Consider the following 22,637-nt stretch of genomic DNA (forward strand, 5'->3'; position numbering starts at 1 on the left):
AATAAAGTTCTCTTGTTGCTAGATGGCGGTCTGAAAAACTCCAGAACAATCCTGGCAACCCTAATATCAAAGATATTGATTTTTGATGTGATCTGACAATTGGGTTAATCTGTCCAAATGGGTAAAATCACTGAACAATGGTAGGTCATGGGTTCATGCCTTGCCAATTTGGCTGGCCATGTGGAGTTTTTCAGGTTTTCTCCACATTAGTAATACTTAAACACATACCAGTTTCCCACAAAATACCTCCAGGAAGATATTCCTCTTGCTCATGTACTGCATTGCCATAACCAAATAAACCAAACAAATATGATCCAAAAATGTTAATACATTAAATCAGTGCTTCTTAAACTGTGTTCATAAATAATTTTTTTTCATTCTAATTCTTCACAGACTGTAGTTCAAATGCATTTTTTATCTTTTAGATTGAATTAGTAAGAAACATTCAAGGACAAAATTTGGTTCTAATTATTTTGAAAAAAAAATTGGGTTTGTGAGCCATTTTGACCACCAGTCAATCCTGGTATGTTTAGATAACAAAGAAAAACAAAAGTAATAAAAGTAACATGCTTTTAAGAGACTGTTAAAGGCAATTTTAAATAGTTTTATTGATGTTATGTATAAAATTATGAAATTTTAAATGGAATCTTGTCGCAGCCCAGTAATAAACTATTTGTGGACCAGTTTGAGTAGAACTACATTAAATACTTTGACTCATTGAGTTTCTTTCAGTGTTTTTTCCTACCATTATGATGACCTAAACACTCATTTCTTTGCATTCCCATTTAGAACATTTTCCTGATAATCCAGATAGGATGAATGAAAAGTATCATAAAAGAATTCATCAACGTAAAAAAAATCACCAGTGATACTATGATACTAGTGAGAATACCAGATGTTCAATAAAAAAAATACATCATAGGTGTACCTGAAGAAGCAAGAATACTGCCCAGCAAATTACTAAATACAGGATTTTTGTCATTTTTTTCAAATTATGTAAAAAAAGTTTAGGCTGTTGTTTAGAGATCATTTTTTCTCTAAGGATATTAGGAATTGTTTCTCTTGTTAACAACATAGTAGATATCTCTGATATAGGTTGTGCTAGTCATGGAAAAAACACGCAAAAAATTTATTTTATGCTGCATTGTTGATATAAAGGGGGGAAAAACTGTCTTATAAAATCCAATGAAAATAAAGTTATTTACAAGTAAATTTTATTTCACACTTCAAGACACCTTACACTATCTGATAGTATGCAATGAGAAGTCTTCCCCAACCCTCATATGCTGCTTTGTCATTTTCTGTGCAAAAGTGTCACTTATGCATTGTCATTATTCTACGACATTTGCAACTACTGTTTAGAAAATGCATTATTTTACATAGACCCATAAAAGAAATCTAATGGCATCAAATCTTGGAGATATTATGAGGATATGGACCTACTCAGCCAATCTGCATGCCTGGAAACAACATTCAACTACATTCTAACTTGAATACCACAATGTGCAGAGATGCCACTATGTTGATAAAAAAAAAAAAAAGCATTGTCAAGATCTAAAATTTTGGGGCCAACATTCTCTACTAAGAGTTCCAAGTACTTTTGGAAGTTGAAGGTACCATAAATAAAAAATATCCAAGGACTCATTGGTCAAGTAATTCAGCTTAAACATTAATACTTTTGATACATTGAGTATGCTTCACTTTTAAGTAATGAGGAATCTCTTGCATCCAATACTGCACATTAGCAGAGTTTATCACTAATGTTTTTTTGTAGATTGATTGTTGTTCCTATATTTTACATTTTTTTCCCCTCATTTTACAAAGTAACATAATAAAACTAGAAATTTTCCCACCAAGCATGACAGACTACTTTCTATGAGAAAGTACAAATTGAAGAATTGAGAAAAAATTCAAGAAATTCAAGAGTAGCAGCTAATATTTCTAAAAATTAAGTAGCCTATACTGCCCATAAAAACATAGTTAATGTGCAATAATACATTTTAAACAACAGGCTTGTTTAATTGTTACTTCCAACTGGATAATAGAATGTCATGTGGTCACTATAAGAAGTTTTTTGTTTTTCTTTTTAATTGTTGTAGAGCTGCACTGTGTTGCTTGTATTTTTTTTTTAAAGTTTAAATTTAATGAAGTAAGCTTAAAATATACAATTTGCCAAAATATTTAAAAATGCAATTTAAGGAAAATTTCCTTGTCAGACATGAACATCACATGATTGCTGACATCACTGCCATGTAAGTGTGATCACTGATCTGAAATTAATAAAAACATTTATTCTAAAAACTAATATTTCCACAAAATAAATAGCCTGTGCTTTCCATCAAAACACAAAATGAATATAACTAAAATTTCATCTAGACTGGACAAAAATTGCAGAAATTATAAAAAAAATTTTCACACATACAAACACAGGACAGCTTTTATATTATTAATGTAATTATTTAACCTTTTTTGCACATTTGTGCTTTTCCATGGCTAGCACAACATATCTCAGACACATCTGTCATGTTGTCAACAGAAACTACTCCTAAAAGAAAAAGGATCCCTAAAGCATTAATGTACAACAGTCAAAACTTTTTCACATATCAAAAAAAATAATAACTAAATGGTAGGAAAAAAAACCTGTATTTTGCACTATTCTGGACAACATTCTTGCTTTGGTAAAGCACTCCTACAATATATTTCTTTTTTATCAAAATGCCAGTATAATGGCATACATATTGTGACATATTTAAAAAAAAACAGAAAAAATATACAAAAGAAATCAGTCTTTCAAAGTTAAGACATCATGATACTCTTTAAAGACTGACAAGATTAACTAGTTTTTCTTGAATTTTGATTTCAGTGTTATATTCTTTATTTATTTAACTGGAAGTATTTTCATAGAAACAATCAATATGTTCTTTTCAAATTGATAAAGAATGCAATTAAATTTATCATAAATAAAAAATTTAGCTTAATTATTTCGCAATGAACAACTTTTCTGATTATCAAAAGAATTAAGTTTAAAAAATGAAAGTATAAACCATAGATAGAGATGTTTACGATAAGCCGCTTTCGTCATTAAACCAATTTTACAGCTTTCTTAAATTATAAAAATTTGCTTTTCTACATTTTTTTTCACTAATACAGAAGCTTTATCATAATATAGAGTTGCCTTGGAGCAGTTTTCATTGACTATCAAAAATCAATCAGTGAACATTTCTTAAGAATGACTCAAAATCCATAAAATATAAAAATAACACTTTAAAAATGCTTTAATGCAGTTTCAAATATTTAAATAAACATAGGATTCCTATTCAAATTTTTGTTTTAAATTCCCTGACCAACTTTGTACAAATTCTGACCCTCATATTCCTTACAGTATGGCACGTTGACAAAGTAAAACAGCATTTGACTTACTATGCACATATGCTATTGCTTCAATTTATTAATTAATTTTTTCTAATTAACAGTCACATATTTTTATAATTGTTGAATTATTAAAATTAAAAATAAAATGTTTAATTAAATTAGTTTATCCTGTTATTAATCCATAACCATAAATCTATGTGGCTTTCAAAAAAAGCCATTATTTATTATTCATTAACAAATCTTGTATAATCCATGTATACAAATATCTATTCATATTCAATACCTCTTAATAAATTTCCTAACTATAAAATATTAATAAACTGGAAAAAATCAAATTGTTTTGTTATGCAACCAAAATAAGTAAAATGAAAAATAAATACCACCATTTAAATTAAATTTATTTATCTTTTTTTTTTTTATCAGTTCATTAACACTTGTAAGGGATTCCAAGATAGTTAAAATATTTCAAAACAAAATTTTAATCAATGTTAAATTATTAAAAGTATCAGACTTTTCTCAAATTCCTAATACTGCATAATTAAAATAAGAAGTACATAAAACAACTGCAGTGTCTGTGACCGGTGTGCTTCGACTCCAAGGAAATCAAAGGACTTCGCAAACATTTTCGAACCTAGTCTGGTTCTTCTTCAGGCGTAATGGAATTCTGCATTCTAAATTTAAATTTTCCGTCTGAGTTGACCATTGTTTTAGAAAACAATTCATTCTGGAACGTTGTCACGTGTAACGGATGTCGTTGAAGTTAACCGTTGTTTTAGAAAAAATTTGTTCTGGAACATTGTCACGTGTAACCGTTAAAAATATGTAACTGTTAGTTCGAAAAATATTACAGAATTCCATTATGCCTGAAGAAAAACCAGACTAGGTTCGAAAATGCTTGCAAAGTCCTCTGATTTCCTTGGAGTAGAAGCACACTGGTCACAGGCACTGTAGTTGTTTTATCTACTTCTTATTTTAACACTCTCCGATGTTTATCCTTTCTATTTCATCTAACTGTGTAATTAATACAGAGGTTTAAAAATTTACAAATGACAATTAATTTTGTCCTATGTTACATTAGGGACTTAGTTCAATCCCCTATGCTTGCCTTCCTGTTGCATTTTGTAATAATGTTTCACATAATCAATATTAGTTTTTAAAATTAATCTGTATTATCAGTAATAGTAGTACATGTCTGTAATACTTGTATAAACTTTAATTAAACAAAATTTTTTAAAAAAATACACAAAGTGGTTACAACTTAAAAGGTCTGATTTTAGTAATTTTAAAATATCATCTTACAATATAACAGACTAGTAAGTCTTAATAATTCTTATTACACACAACCTAAAATTGTAAGAAACTGTAAAAATTAAAATTAGATCATTTGATATGGTTGTGCAAAGTTTAAAGAACTGCTTAAGAACTTGGTCTTTTGGTAGAGTAACAAAAGAAAAAAAAATGAATGAATACCACCTGCATATTCTTTACATTCTTATGTATACCTCATGCATTAAGTCAACATTTACTGCATTAATTCTTACCATCAACAGTGTATCTTTATTTAAATTGTAAGAGAAAAACAATACAATTTTTAAAAATTGGAAAAACTAGATGCCTTTAAGTACAAAATACCCCTTGGCCTTTTTGTGCTCTAAGAGCGGTAAAGGGCCTAAAACAACCAAAAAAAAAAAAATTACGAAATACCCCAATGGCATGCATTAATCTAGTAGTGTTTCTTAAACTTCACCTTCTGGTAGATCTTAATAAAAAAAACTTTTGGCAGAATCCCTAGAGTATACATTAAAATATATATAAAATATTCATAAGTGTTTTTTAAAATAATGTCTTTGTTTTAAACATTTTAATTTAAATGATTTTATATGTTTTTAGTTTAAACTTTAATACATGTTTTACTAAAAGGTAAATATTACAAGGAACTTTTTTAAATTTGCATAATATAATACTCTTCTTTTTCTTCTAAAACTCAAGAATCCCTGTCAACATATTTGCAGATCCACAGCAATCAGTAGATCCAACACATTGTTAAAAAATCTATTATCTGAATTACCTCAAATATATGGATATGAAAATTTCTACTATTCAGCACTACACAATGCAAAAATTTTCAGTGTTTTCAGATGATACTTTCAATGATATCAGATAAGGAAAGCAGTTAAATATCTGAGAATGCATAGATTGAGGGGAGAAGATAATGCAACACTTAAACAATCTTCCAAGGACGGATGCCTCCCAGAAAGACTTTCTATAGAAAACTGACCCTACTTACATATTAAATAAATAAAGAAAATTCAGAAAACTCCATGTGGCTAGCCCACTGGTGAAATGCAAACCTGCAACCAACTACCAATCTTTAATCCACTCAGCTATTGATGGACTAAGTACATAAGGAAACCAGTATTAATTACCAGGACCCCAAGACCCAGCTTCTACTGTTTTAAAATGTAATTTCAAAAGTTTATAATGTTAATGAAATTGTTTAAATTGTAAATATATGTAATTTTTCCTATTAACTTTCTAAACTATTAACTTTAGTTAAAATAATTTACAGGGTAATTTTTAATTCATGCCAAACTTTAATAACTTTTCTACTGAATGAGATAGAATTAAAATTCAAAAAGTACTATATAGTACAATGTTTACATTTTTGATGTCAATGGTTGATTAATATTAAGAGTCATTTTCAAAATGATGGTGCTCACTTTAAAATGTGTTTATTGTAAAGAATTATCATCAAAATTCTAATTCTCCAATTGGTGTACTACCACCAGTGCTAGCAGAGCTATTGAACCATTCTTCTTAGAAAAAAATGTTACTTCTGCTGCATATATTGAATTATTGGAAAAGAAGTTTTATCCCAAAATGCTTGTTGGGCATAATCATCATCAAGCTTGGATTATGTAAGATGGTGCAAGGCTCCTACACACAAAGCAAGCATTCAACAGCCTTTACAACTTGTTTGATAAGTGTGTAATCGCATTAGATTATAAAAAATATGCTGGTGGCGTAAAGGTGCATGGGACTAAGTCTGGGCTATAAGCCCAGACTTAGTCCCATAAAAAGAAATAACATGGGTTATCTTAAAGATTGAGTGTATCACAACTATTGAAAAGTTGATAGACACAATAAAAAATAATAATGGAGATTCCAAAAAAGACTTTTATTACCATTATGAAACGTTTCAAAAATCAGTCACTATTATTGCAAGCAAAGACAATCATTTTGAAAATCCAATTCATTAAATGCCAATAAATTCTGTATAATATGCCTTATGAATTTTTTTTATCTCATATAGTTGAAAAGTTATTAAAGTTTTATGTGAATTAAAAATCACCTTAAAAACAAAAAACCTTGATAATTCCAGCAAAAAATATTTAATAATAATAACGTTTTCGACTGTTTTAAACAGCCATCATCAGTTAAAACGAACTTAAACAAAAGAATGCAGAAAAAAGAACTCAAGCAATACAAATATTTAAAAATTCAAAAAAAATTCCAAAGCAAAAACGCCGTCGTATATTAGAAACTAACAAACAGCGCATGCGCTAAATATCGTAGTAAGAATAAAAATAAAAATAACAAAAAATACTGCCGCAAAAATATTTCTATTACAAGAAAGAACGTTATGTATTTCGGTAAAACGACTTCCATGCCGTGGATAAACCGTCTGCGTCTCTGTGGTTAATGCAACCCGTGTTAACGTGGGCTTTGTAGATTTCAAGCTTTTCTAGATGTTTCTAGATGTTTTTGCGGCAGTATTTTTTGTTATTTTATTTTTATTTTTATTCTTACTACGATATTTAGCGCATGCGCTGTTTGTTAGTTTCTAATATACGACAGCGTTTTTGCTTTGGAATTTTTTTTGAATTTTTAAATATTTGTATTGCTTGAGTTCTTTTTTCTGCATTCTTTTGTTTAAGTTCGTTTTAACTGATGATGGCTGTTTAAAACAGTCGAAAACGTTATTATTATTAAATATTTTTTGCTGGAATTATCAAGGTTTTTTGTTTTTAATAGTTATTTTCCAGTAGCTATTTTTGTTTATTGAAAAATCACCTTGTAACTTAAACAAGCAATTATTTATTGTGATATAATCACAATGCAGGGCTGCAATTTTTAATCATACTTTTAATTAATTTCATTTAAAATATATGCTCTCCACTTCAAATTAGTACTGTAGTGTCTTGCCCCTGTACATCATGCTTTTCCTTTAACAATAGAGTTGTGCTGGTCATCTATCTAACACCTTTCAGGGAAAAATTTTTGAATTGTAATAACATGGACTTTTGATTTGCATCAGAACTTCATATATAGTTAATCAGGGTCTCCTGCCTCTAAGGTTTCAATATCTGGACTTGTCTTTCATCTAACTAACTCCACTCTAGAGATTAAAGAACAGACAGATGGATGTTTATAAGTCTATAATTTTTTTCCAAATTGTAGCCCAATAATGTAAGGAATGTTTTAGAAGTTAGACAAAACGGCCATGTTGAAAAAATAATTTCAATAATATGAAAATTTTCTTGCCAAATCTAAATTTTCCCTTTTAAAATATTTTTTTATGTTTATTACTCAAAGTTCATTCTTAACTGATTTTGAGCCTTATAAAAAATTCATTCTTAAGTCATCATCATAAATAATTTTTGCATTTTTGGATGTCAAAAGGTTCATTAATTTCTGTCTGTGCTAAAAATAATCATTCATAGCACTGACTTCAATTTTATTTCTATTAATCAACATATTGCATCAAGTTAATAATTGTATATGCTATCCTATGATGGTAAGTGCTTAAATTGTTTTTTTAATATGAAATATTTTTATGTTATGAACAGCGTGCCATTTCTAGGATAATTTCAAAATCTCAGGGTAATATTTAGGGTAAATCTAGGATAAAACTGCTGATCTGATGCTATTACCCATCATGCCACAAGTTTTGCCAGAAAAAATTTTAGCCTAAAACTGTTCTGTTTTCCCTATAACTGGAAGGTTTTAGGATAGGACAACAAAAGCTAAAGAAATAAAGCAGATTGGTGGTTTCATTTAAAGCTTCAACACAAATGGTAAAACGTAAATATATATGTAAATAAATGAATTTTAAAAACTGATCTTTTACATATTAAAGTATGTTTAAAATGAAGTGAATGGCTTATTTAATTTTCTATCTTCAGCTAAGTTACACAACACATGTTGGAAGTGAATTAATTAAAATTAAGTTTAAATAATTGATTTCATTAAACTTATGGATAATTATGATTATTTAAAGACAAGGTGAAATTTATCTCGTTTGTCAAATTGGGATTACCAAACTAAAACATCACTTATCTCCATATCAGATGTAAATTAATACCTCTGACAGAGCCTTAAAATCCTAAGACGTTTTAGTTACTAAGATTTTTAAAAACAATGAATTAAGAATTGTTCTGATTATTATTTCACGATAATAGTACTGGGATCTACATCATAGAATCATTTGTAATTTTTTTTATCCAAGCATAAGCTCAAGCTCAGAGATTTTTCTCAATTTAGGATAATCTAGGGTAAAATGAAGGTGCCGTCAGGGTAATACCACCAGAAGCAGGCAGCAGCACTGTTTATGAGTTTACTGTTGAATGGTAAATTGTATAGTAGGCCTTTTGAATTTTTCAAATTATGTAATAACAAGTTCATAAATTATGGTTTTATTTTGTGTACAATAGAGTTTTTGGGAAAATTGTGAGCATGTTTGGGAGAAATTTTGGGTCCTGAAAATATTCTGCACCCCTTTTTGTAAGTTGAACTGCACCACATTACTTCTGCACACATTGCCTTAAGACATCTACACTTGGTCAACAATATTATGAGCAAAAAAATCAACAAGACAACCAAGAAAAATTCCCTGATTTTCCAGGTGACTAGGAACCCTGTAAATATACTGAAAGTGCTTGAAATGACTTTTTTTTATGTGTGTTTAAATGTTTTTAACTCCATTAAAACATTTTAATGTTTTCTGTCAAAATTATCATTGAAAGAAACAAGTAACTATGTTTGTAAGTTATAAAAATATACAGAACTAGTTATACCTAGCAAAATATTTTCTATAAAAAACTATTTTAAGTTATAAACAAAAGGAGAAAATAAAGCATGAAATAAATTTATGTATATAAAACTTAAAATTTCTCAACATACAACATTAGTACTTTAAATAAATTGAAAACAAATTTCACCTTAAAAGTATTTTGTATAGATAAATAGATTCAATTATATCCTGCATTAATTCTAAAAAAGACTAACATTAACAAACATGTCCATAAATCTCCCTGTCATGTGACCTTAATTTCTCTGAAAAGATTCAAATAAGCAGGTACATTCACAGTTGATTTGCAATACCCAAGTCAATGACATTTAATCAAATATAATTTTCCATTTCCTCTCTGTTTACTCATGAGTTCTTTACTTTGGCACCATCTTATTCAAAAGAAATTATCCTCCCAACCAAAATTTTACAATAATCTTTTCGTTAATGACATAAAATTAAAATAATTAGAAATCATGAAAATTAAAAAATATTTGGAATGAATAGAAGCATGTCTATTTGAAAAGTTTTTTCAGAATCATTTTTACACTGGACAGAGCTAAGTTTAATAGCCAAAATGACAGGGAGAGTGCCACTATGAGAAGAACAAAATTGGGTTCATTTTCAATTAGTTATTTTAAATGAAATTAAATAGCAAAATATACATAATAGGGCTGTAGGGCTCATCTATTGAAAGTAATCTTCAAAATTATGTATAAAATCTAAATATAATTCATAAGCAGTACTTTAACAAACTGGAGATGGATTTCATCTTAGTGTATTCTGTACATAGGTAGTTATTCCAATAAACATAGATGTCAATCAGTAAAAAAAATGACAACTGCAAAATTTCTCATTGATAATCTCAAACAAATAATATATAAATTTTTTACATACTTCTTTGAGAGGCTATGGAGTTTGTAGGCAAAATTTTCAAATCACATTCCAGCACCATGTGCTTGAATGTAAAAAGGGAGCTGTGGGAGTAGTGGTCTGTGTTGGTAGCAATAATACTGCAATAATGTGAAGAAGATAGAGGAGAAATGAAATTTATTGTGGGTAGTGGATTGAGGTCTGGCATGTCATTACACTATATAATTACTGGAGGGAAACAGTTAAAAAAGGGGGGGATAATCCAACAGAATTTTATTTATCAAGAAATGTAATTTGTGAAAAACTGTATATAAAACATCATTTATATCTATCTTAATCTTAGGTTTGTAGATCATGCACTCTATAATATTGTAAAAAAAGGAACTAGTAAAAAAGTCATTTGTTTAATGGTGCTATATGTCAATTAAAAAAAGATTGTAAATTGAAACCAGCTGAGGACATCATCATACTGGAATTTTACTTCTTGTGAAATTTTTTATTGTTGAATAAACATAGGCTAGTATAAATAAGTCTGTTGTTGGTTGTGTTTGAACAAAGATTTATTAACTATTATACTTGGTTAATGTACTTAATAATAAATTTTTTTATCTAATTATATATATTAGAGTGAATAATGCTCTAATCAGGAATGAGTAAGATATGATAAGATTACAGTGCAAAACATTTACCTCTGTGAACTATACACATATATAGAGATAAATGTATTGATAAGATATATATATAATAGTCAACTCACCTTAAAATGACCATCAATAAAGCAAATTCTCACATTAAAGTAAATTTTGCCATTGTCATGTCATTAATTTTCACATGATAAATCAAACAAAAATGTTACTAGAATTTGTTAAATCAAATTGTAAGTTACCTTTACAACCCTTAAGAAATAACCCTATTTCCAATGATAATTTTGTTATTCAAATTGAAAAATGTAAAAGGAAAAATGGTACTGTAATAAATTTTCTATTTTGAGTAGAATAATTAATCTAGTAGACAAAGGGTTTGACTTCCATTTGTAGAACAATCCAAAACATCTGGTTTTAGCAACCATTCTAATGTATTCAGAAAATAGGAGTTAAAGTTTAGGGACACCCACCCCTTTAAATGGATATGGTCCCATGCAAACACATGATAATTTAAATATTGGGGGTGCATAATGAAGCTGGGTTTGGCTACTTTGCACCAAATGTGGCTCCATTTTTACTCTTTTGGCACTAAAAAATATTTTCTACTTTTTCAATCTTCAATAGAAAAAAACAATTAGATATCTTTTAGCTTTGTGTTGTTTAACCGCTCGTATATATTGCTCCACACTTAGGGTGCGACTATGCAGACGCAAGTGAGCGAATTTTCTGAGCGAGCGAGAATATGTGGCGAGAAGAGGCGAGATGCGATAAATATCAAAACCTGTCAGATATGTGCGAGAACCAGAAATTCGCTCTCGCCAGCGTTATTTCTCGCTTCTCGCTTGTGCGTGGTTTTTCTTTGCGAAAACTAAATCTCTCGCAACCTCTCGCTCGCTCTAAATTCGCGTCTGCATAGTTGCACCCTTAGAAAGCAAATACCCTCTCATTTTGTTTGATTTGAAAATCATTTAAAACATTAAATTGTTTCTGTAAATAAATTTTATTTTATTTAACTTTATTTAGTAAATTAGTTCAAATTATTATAATTTAAAGATTTTGATTGCTTATTAATCCTTCATTCCATAAATTATACAACCATGATCCTTAAAATCAGTAATATGTATTCTCAATGAAGCAAACTACTATTCTCCTAGTAATTCGTGTTGTTATTTGTTAAGTTATGGCAACCTAGCAATTCATATTAATGCAAATTGAGTATTATCAATATAAGGGAGTATTTCTATAAACTGATTATTATAAAGAAAACAGATATAACTTGAAACTTTTAGAACAATTGTAAATTTATAAACAAACAGTACTACTAATTTAATAAACAACAGATAATCTGCAAGACTCCACTAAGCAAACATTCTATATTATTTTAATGTAAAAAACAGTACTCTGAAAATATAACTGAATAAATCTTAAAGATTTTAAACTTTGTTTAATAATTTTAATCAACATTTATTTACGTAAACATTATGTTTAAATAAAATGCTCTTAATATTGCATAAAAATTGAATTTTTACAATTAAGTTATTAACAGTAACTAACTTTTATATATTTTGTAACTGTTATGTAAAATGTTTTTCTTTTATCACATTTAATATTTATATTTACTAATGAATGTCAAGCATTTCTTTTTTTTTTATAAGTACAGTACCTGCATTATCAATTAGATCATCAGATAAAAATCACAATTATTCTATTGTGGCATTAAAAAAAGCTTAAGCAGATAGAATAAAATTTATATGTATTTACTGTGAATTTATTTATCAACCTTCCTTAATTAAACACATTTTCTAATTATTTCAATTTTTAAAAAAATGAATTTTATAAAAAATTTTGACTTAATTTTTTTATATTAACTTCATTAACACTCCAAACTACAAATTACACATTGTTTTATTGGTGTTAAAAAGAGAAAAAACAAACCTGATTCCAAGCAGTTTCAGACTCAAGTCGTCATCACGGGTTAAGTTCATAACACAAACAAGCATTTCACATTAGGTAAAAATATGAATGTTTAATTCAGCTGTTTTTTTAACTTTTTCTCTGATGACAAACTTGAATTCAAAAGTGCTTTGGAAAACTTTTTGATGTTTGTTAAAAATAGTACAAGCTAAACTAATATTACTATCATAAAAATTGATGTTGTCTTCAAGATTAATCTGATTTTCTCAACTAGACTGCTTTTGTACTGTGCTGTAGATCCCTCATAGTATTGTATTAAAAGTGCTAGGTTACAACATTCAGAGTGATGGTATCTGAATTAAAGTCTAGACAAACATTTGGATGTAGTTGGAGTCAGTAAAAAAAATGTATTGACTTTTTCCAACTTCAATAAAAACTTAAACATAGATCATAAGTAAAAAAAACTAGCCTGATAATTCATATGGTGGTGATGAAATGTATTGAGTTTTATGAGTCAGCAGTTTTGCTGACTCAAACTCAGGTATGGGCATTTAAAGATGAGTACCAACAGGAGTTGGAGTCAGCAGTTTTGTGTACCAACACCACAACCTTCTTTCTAATGTGATCTAATTTATGATTATAAAGTATATCAATGAGATAACTGGTCATAATTATGTAAAAAGCATCATTTATTAATGCTGCAAAAAATATATTTTATCAATAATTAAACTAAATTTCCTGGTATTCATTCTCCTGAAGTAACACCTTCAGATTACAACTGAACAATCTTAAATACAATAAATGTTCAAATATATTTCATATTAATAAATAATTCCAAACTTCACACAGGCCCCTGATAAGGGGACCTGTGTGAAATGGTTATATGTCTCTTGAACTAAAGGTTTTGCCATTATTTCTTCAGATAATTGAGTAGGGGTTTATTAGCAATGACTGACATTTGTGTGACAGTTAACTCCCCCAAAACCACTTAATTGATTTAAATCATTTTTGCATACAAATAAAATCCATCTTGGTCTAAGATATGTCACAAATGTATTTTAAAATTCGACCTGTAACTAGATATACAAGGTCAAACATCATAATGATAAGTCTTAGCAATGGTTGGTGCCAAAGCACATGCTCATCAAACATCAATTGATCTTTTTAATTACACTGAAACACATTGATTTCTCTCAAGTTTCTCTTTTTTGATTTATAATAAGACATATTATCTAAAACTTTGCTGATTTATATTTCCTAACATATTTAAACATCCCTAGAAACTTTTTAAAATAAAATTTAGGCTAAATTCTTTCAAAAAATAGACTAAATTTGAATTGATAGGTTATCACAAGATACCTTTTGATTTTCAGTAGTAAGTTTTTGGCATCAAAATTACATTATTGAATTTAATTTTTAAGCTAAAATTTTTTCATTTTTTAAACAATTCTTGCTTATTTTATTTTGTTCTTTAAATTCACATCTCATCCTATATGCAAGATCATCTTATATGCAAATAAATACTGTATATAGTAATTGATGGCAATTATAAAATACATGCATTATACAAAGAAATGGTGGAAACAGGTACTATGATAACATACAGATGTAATCCTACCAGCGCCAGATAAAGGGGCGGGCAAGCCAGGCGACTACCCGGGGCGCCAAATTTTGAGGGGCGCCGATATAAAAATAAAATATTTTTTTACATTCATTATTTTTTTAGATTTTATAAATTAAAATTGATCATTTTTCATGAGACATCGATTTTTTTTAGCAAGCAATACATTGTTTTTTCTTTAATAATACCAAATAAAGGTCACAACGCTAATTATTTTATTATAGTCAACAGATATAAATAATATTACAATTATTCAAAGAAAACTATTTGTATAGTCAGAATTCATAATAACTAAAAAAAATAAAAAAATTAATAGACAAAAACAAAAATTTACTAATTAAAATAATGAAACCTAAGAATTTTTATGGCTTTTATCACACAACATTGATGCAGACAAACGCTTTTTAATCTCTAAAAAGTTTATTTTTATTTATTTTGAAAAGATAATTTGTAATCAGTATCACGTATCACAACAATCTACTCAAAAAATGGACAAGATCAAATTTATAAATTACAAATATCAACAAAATTATGAATAGTCAAAGTGATACTGGCGCCTGTCATACGCCTTAATGGTTAAATAACTTTGTCTTTCTGTAAACTTTGCATTAACAACACTTGCCGTGCTTTAAATAAATAAATTTTTTATACAGTTCTTTATTGTGTAATTTTGATTTTTTGCCTTTTTTTACTTTTTTTTAATTTGCAGTAAATTTGTATATTCTTGTATGAAAGGGCGCCAAATTTTGTTTTGCCCGGGGCGCTCAAAACCCTAGAACAGGCCCTGGATCCTACACACACAGTTATTCCATAATAGCAAAAATGCCATATACACCAATAACGCACAAGTTGTATATAGTATCCCAGTATGTGATAAAAGATCTCGGAGAGATCTAATTTACATTGGATCAATTGAGATCCTTTAACAAATGACTAGCTGAACATGAGTACAAGATAGAAAATAAAACAATGTATCACTGCTTTGGACACGTTTGCTTCTGAAAATGACGTAGAACCAATACCACTACAAGCCAGTCTCAAAATGTACCCTCTGTACAGATCACATTAGAATACTGGAAGCTCAAAAACTTTCAAGGCTGAAGGGAAATGCATTCATCTTAGAGAAAAACATCATCTCAAATGCATGACAAATTATTTTATGACAATCCCAATCCAAATTGTGGAAATTAAAATCTCATTACTTTTGTATTATTACTTGATTTTATCACCAATATGTGCTTGCATATATCATTATTATATAATTTAGCATGTAATTTCTGAATGTAATTTCCTCATATAGTGTTTGAATTTTCAAATTTGTTCTTAGATTTGAAATTTCTCATTGTTCTCTTGTACATTCAAATATAGAATGTCAAACCATACAGACCTGAAGCAGAAGTAACTGTAGATTAAAAAGATTTATCTGAAACAAATTGAATTAAAGTTCTTTGCTTGTGATACAGTAATGTTTTTTGGTGTGTATCTGATCAATAGTGCTGTCATGTGGTCTATTGTTAAAATCTTTTGTATTATATGATAATTTTTAAAATGTATACTTCATAAAAAACAAAGCTTCAAAAACATTTTAAATGTTTACATAATGTCACATGACTGTGTTATCACTTGACTGCTTTACTCTGACAATATTTGTAAACAAGATGCTGAAAATGTTGAATTTGCAAAGGATTTAACCACCTTGATTTCTTCTGATGTCTCTGTTGCTAAGTTTTTTGCAATGTTCAATTCATCACATTTTATTTTATTAAAATTAGTGGTGTCTTTTACTTTGAATTTAATTCATTCCAAAAGGCTATTTGAATTCCAAATCACTCAAAGTCCAAATCAATTTTTCCCATTAGAAGTAACAGAGTCAATTAATCCATTCTCAGACCCTAAACCAGGGTTGTCCAACCTTTTTTCCTAATGGGCCAAATTAGAAATTTAGGTATAGTCAGTGGGCCACAAAGATACTTTATATAAATATATGCTTTAAAAAAGTTCAAAATGTGAATATCAAATTTTAATAACAAATATACAGTATATAATTAAAAAAATACTGTATTATTGACAGTAAAAAAAAATTATACTCACACAAAATAAAAAATAAATTTAATGAGATTTTTGGCATTGCATTCCTTTTATAATATTGTCAATATCTGCTTTTATGGTACTAGTCTTAATTCTAAGAATGCTAGTTAAATGGCAATCACTCAATCTATTTCTTTCAGCAGTTTTCATGTTTTTCATACATAAAAAGAATTGTTTACAACAGTACATTATGAATGTGAGGCAATACAGATTTCTAGCACCAATTATGACATTACAACATCAAAATGTATCCAGTGAAACGAGAATATCTTTACGACATACTTTATCAAAATGAAAATGTACCTAAGAAATTTAGGGTGCAATGGGCCACATAAAAATATTAAGCGGGCCACAGTGTGGCCCGTGGGTTGGACATCCCTGCCCTAAACAATACAGATTTCAATAAACTTAAAACAGCAAATTTGCATAATTTAATGTGAAATTAACACAATTAAATGCCCTAATAATAAATTAAAACACAAAAGAATAAATAAAACATGTAAACACTACAATAAAATGAAAACTGCATTTACTGGTCACACACCCATCATCAACTTTGGCATCTTAAACATGACTGGCAGATCTGCCACAAGCTTACTGCACTGCAATAACTTCTTTATCGCTTCAATCATCAACATTATAACCTTCCTCTTACACTTTATTACCTACACCCACTTCTCAGATGCCATGGTTAATAAGTAAAGATTATGTTGGGTTGAATAAAAAGATTTTCATATTTTTAACAGACCTCATTTCTTAACATACAAGTAGATATGGACTTAATTATAACAGTTGTAAAATTAATACATTATTGCTAAGATGAGATTGTATTCTCTGTTTAGAAGCTTAGTTTAAAACTTTTTACTTTACATTTTATTTGAATAAAATCATATCAGACATATGCTTTATAAGTTTTGGAAAGGATGTATCATACAAACAGTAAAAAAAATTGTAATGTGTATGTGGAAGATGCTCCTGAACTTTGAACATGTCAAAGTGGTTTAAAAAGTTCCATTTGGGAATTTTTGAACTAAAGAATACAGAACATACAAAACCCCAAAAGCTGTCTATAGAAATTGTGAATTTTAATTGACAACTTCTATTAGCCCAAACTATATTTATTACACACAAAAGGTATGTACATATCTTAGCTACTTCTCAACATAAGTTTCACTAGAATTCAGGCATCTGTCATAAAATGACACTATTTTCCATATTCCCTCATTAAAAAAGTTTTCTGCCTAGAAGTTCAGCCACCACTAGCATCATTCATCAGTACCTCATAAGACTAATTGCTATGTCACCACTGAAACTGTTGGAACTATGCTTTTGTGCTTGTAGCTATATGTAGGTGTGCTTTGTTTTGGACAAGAATCACATATGAGGGCAACATGACTTGCCTCTTGTTCTGAAGTGCCTATGAAAGTTTTTTATAGTTTCACAGTATACCTGCAAAGTAACAGTAGGCCAAGTTCCATAGACTGTCAATAACACTCCCTTAGTCCCAAAAAAATGTAGCTATCATCTTTTTGCTGGATAACAATCACTTGAATTTTCTTTGGTTTATTTGATGAATTCATATGCATCCATTATTTCAATCCTTCTCTCCATATTCACAAACGGAATCCACGTTTTATTGCTTGTAACGATTTTTGTCCAGAAAAGCATTACCCTCCACATGGTAGCATTGCAAAAACTGCAATGCAGAACTCATTCACTGCATTTTGTGATTAAGGTTTTTGAGCATTTTACCTTGCACAAAACTTGTGATAGCTCAGAGTTGAGATCATAATTTCAGAGTACTATTCACGAAACTTCAGAAAATTAGCATGACAGTTTCAATATTCTAAACCAACAGCATTCACAAACCATTTCATCCATTCAATTAACAACTTTTATTGTCTCCACCAACTTTGTGATGCACATACATTCATCCTTCCCAAAATTGCCAACACACATTCATTTCTCACAACATCCATTCTCTCTCACAACCATCACTCAAAGAAGTTTTTAACCATACACAACATTCATTCATCAGTGAATCTCAGCTGTATCGTGTCCTTCAGCTCGCACAAAGTAGATAATACCATGCACCTCACTTTTGGCAGGAGCTTCAATGATACAAGCCATATTTCCACAACACTGTATGTACAACAAGCACTTAACAAATGGCCTATCACACAGACAGCCATAAAGCAACACATCACTGTTTATTTCTGTGCATGCACCATGTTGCCACAATAAGTGATATGGCTGTGCCAGCCTAAATGGTTAATTTCCAAGTAGCCCTTGTATTTTATGGATTTAATATTTCATTAATAAAGTACACATATAATTGTTTACAACTTTATTTCTACAATTTCTTAATTCAAAATAGATTTTATTGAAAGTTTACTAAAAAAATTTTAAAATATATTTAATAGTCATAGAGTACAAAATATATTCACTATTTAAACACGTTTTGATTTTTATATACAACTACCTCCTTTCCAAATTACTAGAGGTAATCACATGAAACAAAACCTTTAATTACCTAGGAAATTATAGGTTCTGTTTCATGTGATTTTTATATATAAACTAATTTTGAAATAATAAATTTATATAAAATTTCTGAAATTTAATATTTTGTATTACTACCTTCCTTCCATGATTACATAACCATCATCAGCTGATAGAGAAATTTTTAGTCACTTTTAGGTGGTTAGATTATTCTTGTAATAATCCTAATAATGATCCTAATTTTTGAAAAAAAAATTGTTTACTTGAAACAGGATTTAAATTCACATCATCCATATACCAGATGCAAATATAGTCTATTGGTCCATAGTTATTTGTACAGTACAATGTAAAAGATACCATAAAAACATCATTTATACTTTAAACAGATCTAAATTTATCCTACAACATCCTATATATTGTTTAGTCCAACCTTTTTCATGTATTGACTCCTTTGAAAACAAAAACCTTTTTTTTATTGATTCCCTTCATTACAATATGTATTAAATAATACACATTATTATATATTATACGTACAGTATGTGCAACAGCCCTCAAAAAATTTTTAAAAGGCATCTTCCTAAATTTATTTTAAAATGAAAAATTATGTAAATTGTTTAATATTTTTAATATGTATATATTTTTATATCTGTAAAGTTTTATTGAACCCCTTCTCAACTTTTCATAAACCCCTAAGGTCAATACTGACTTGTTGGGAAGCTCTGGTTTAGCCCTAAAGTTTGAACACGCTACATTATCTGAGCATATAACACATCACTCAATAAGTCTCCAGTCTGACACATATATGGCAACACTGTTGACAGACCCATATGATTTCTGGATAGTGCCAACCTTCAAACGATACGTGTCAAAATTTCATGACATTCTGACAATTAGTTTACAGGTTACAGTGGTTTTAGTGATCCCAGTTTTGTAATTTTCAAAACAATGGATAAAAAAGAATTTTGCATGTTGATTAAACATTGTTTTTTGATGGGGAAAAATACTGTTGAAGCCAAACAGTGGCTTCATAAGCATTATAGAGACTCTGCACCAGGGAAATCAACTATTATTGACTAGTATGCTGAATTTAAACGTGGTCATACAAACACCGATGATGCTGAATGCTCTGGTCGCCCAAAATCGGCAGTTGTTCCGGAAAACATAAGTCTACAAAATAGTTTTGAAAGACCATAAAATGAAGTTGTGTGAGATAGCTGACATCTTAAAGATATCAGAAGGTAGTGTGTTTACAATTTTACACAAAAATTTGAACATGCGTAAGTTGCTTTCGAAGTGGGTGCTGCATTTGCTCACACCAGACCAAAAACAACACGTCAACGATTCAGAGCATTGTTTGGAGCTGTTCAAGCGAGATATAAAGGATTTCTTCTATCAGTATGTGATAATGGATGAAACATGGATCTATTACTATACACCTGAATCAAAAATATCGTCAGCTGAGTGGACGGCAGCCGGTGAAAGTCATCCAAAGAGACCAAAAACTCAAAAGTCAGCTGGCAAGGTTATGGCATCCGTATTTTGCGACACGTATGGTATTTTGTTCATTGACTATCTTGAGAAAGGTAAAACTATCAATAGCAAATATTACATGGCACTATTGGATCAATTGGGTATAGAAATCAAGAAAAAACACCCTCATATGCAAAAGAAAAAAGTGCTGTTCCACCAAAATGCTCCGTGTCACAAGTCGATGAAAGTAATGGTTAAATTGAATGAATTACTCTTCAAATTGCTTCCTCACCCACCGTACTCTCCAGATCTGGCCCCAGCAACTACTGGCTTTTTGCAAACATCAAAATGATTCTCCATGGAAAGAAATTTGGCTCAAATGAAGAAGTGACTGCTGAAACTAAAGCCTATTTTGAGAGCAAAGACAAATCATTCTACAAAAAAGGCATTGAAAAGTTAAAGGAGCATTGGAATGAATGTATCACTCTTAAAAGGAGAATATGTTGATGAATAAAGTCAAATTTTTAAAAATAATTGTTTTTCTTAGTTAGACCGGAGACTGAATGATGTGTTATATTCTTATACACATGCACAGTACAGTACATTCAGGAATGTATAAGTCAAAAATTATCTTTTTAGATTATTTTTGACTTATACAGCATTTAAAATAAAATATCTTTGATAGCATTAAGAAATGTATTATTCCAAATTAAAAAGATATATAAAATCCAAGGAAAAATAACTGAGAAACAATTCAAAACAAAAAATCTTTGTAACCAGCAATAGCTTTTTTTTATAACTATTTTCATATACTAGTTGATCAGCACTGTTATTCAAAACAAACCCTAACCCAGATTAAAATCAACAGTGATCTCCAAAAATTATAATCTAAAAAAGCAGAGTCATTTTTCATGCATATAACACACAATAGCATTTAACCTGTAATGACATGTATACTGCAGAAAATAAAATCCTTACATAATCATTCTACCATATACTTCACATCTGCAAGAGCAGCAATTACTCCATAAGTGCAAGTCTAATTGCAATTTGAAGTGCATAACCTGCCACATTGCATTACTTTTTGACCAATCTGAACCAAATTCCACATTACTATGGTTCCGTATAGGAAACATAAATTACCATAAAACTCAGACCCCCCTCACTCTTCTCTGATTTCATCCCCACACTAACCTTTTGAGCAAACTCAACAAATTTTGCAGTTATTCTCTACAATCCTCCAAAAAATATATACCACATGAAACAAAACCTTTAATTACAAAATTAACGAAAACTCCAAATGTTTTCAGCCCTCACCAAGGCCTGCATCCAGTTTTTTTAACAAATTCTGGATTGATTTTAACAAATTCCAGCTAATTAAAGGTTTGTTTCATGTAATTATCTCCAATAATTGGGAAAGGAGATAGTTTTAAATACAGTCAAACCTGTTTTTATGCGGGGGATAGGGACCGCATTAAAAAAAACGCATTAAAAAAAATCTCACGAAACTTCACGAATGACTGTAAATAATAGTTTTCGCAACACAATTAAAAAAATAATTTTTTTATGCGGTCAACAGGGACCGCATAAAAAAAGTCTCACATAGAAAATAACTCAAAACCGTACGAAATAGAATTTATTGACAACAGATGTCAGCACTTGACTGCATCGTCTGATCTATCGTCTGTTTTACATATTTTTGTCCAGGTGGTGTTTTGTTGACTTAAAAAGTAAATTATTTCATTTTTCGCATATTCATGCAATAATATTACTATAATAAGTGCATTTATGCTATAATAAGTTTATTTAGCTATAATAAGTCAACGTGAGACATGACGAATCGCACGAGACTAGTCGCCAACTATACCGCACAAATTAAAAATTCGCATTAAAAAAATCGCACAAATAAAAATCGCACATAAAAAGAGCGCATAAAAACAGGTTTGACTGTATATACCATCTTAAAACTCAGACCTTACTCCTTCCTGATTTCATCCCCCAAAATTACCAAACCATTTGATTGATTTGGATCATATTTTGCATAATTACTCTCTGCTATCCTGCAGAAAACACTACCTTATAGAGA

At 29.4% G+C, this 22,637-nt stretch overlaps 1 protein-coding gene and 1 pseudogene across 4 annotated transcripts in view; one reads left to right on the plus strand and one right to left on the minus strand.

Moving 5' to 3' along the window:
* Nucleotides 1–22,637, minus strand: part of LOC136985887 (serine/threonine-protein phosphatase 1 regulatory subunit 10-like) — a 660,716-nt gene that overhangs the window by 632,485 nt on the left and 5,594 nt on the right. The window lies entirely within an intron of this gene.
* Nucleotides 20,027–21,065, plus strand: LOC136985882 (protein GVQW3-like; annotated as a pseudogene).

The sequence above is a fragment of the Centruroides vittatus genome, unplaced genomic scaffold (genome assembly GCF_030686945.1).
Source record: "Centruroides vittatus isolate TY-2023 unplaced genomic scaffold, ASM3068694v2 contig_980, whole genome shotgun sequence".
NCBI classification, from domain to species: domain Eukaryota; kingdom Metazoa; phylum Arthropoda; class Arachnida; order Scorpiones; family Buthidae; genus Centruroides; species Centruroides vittatus.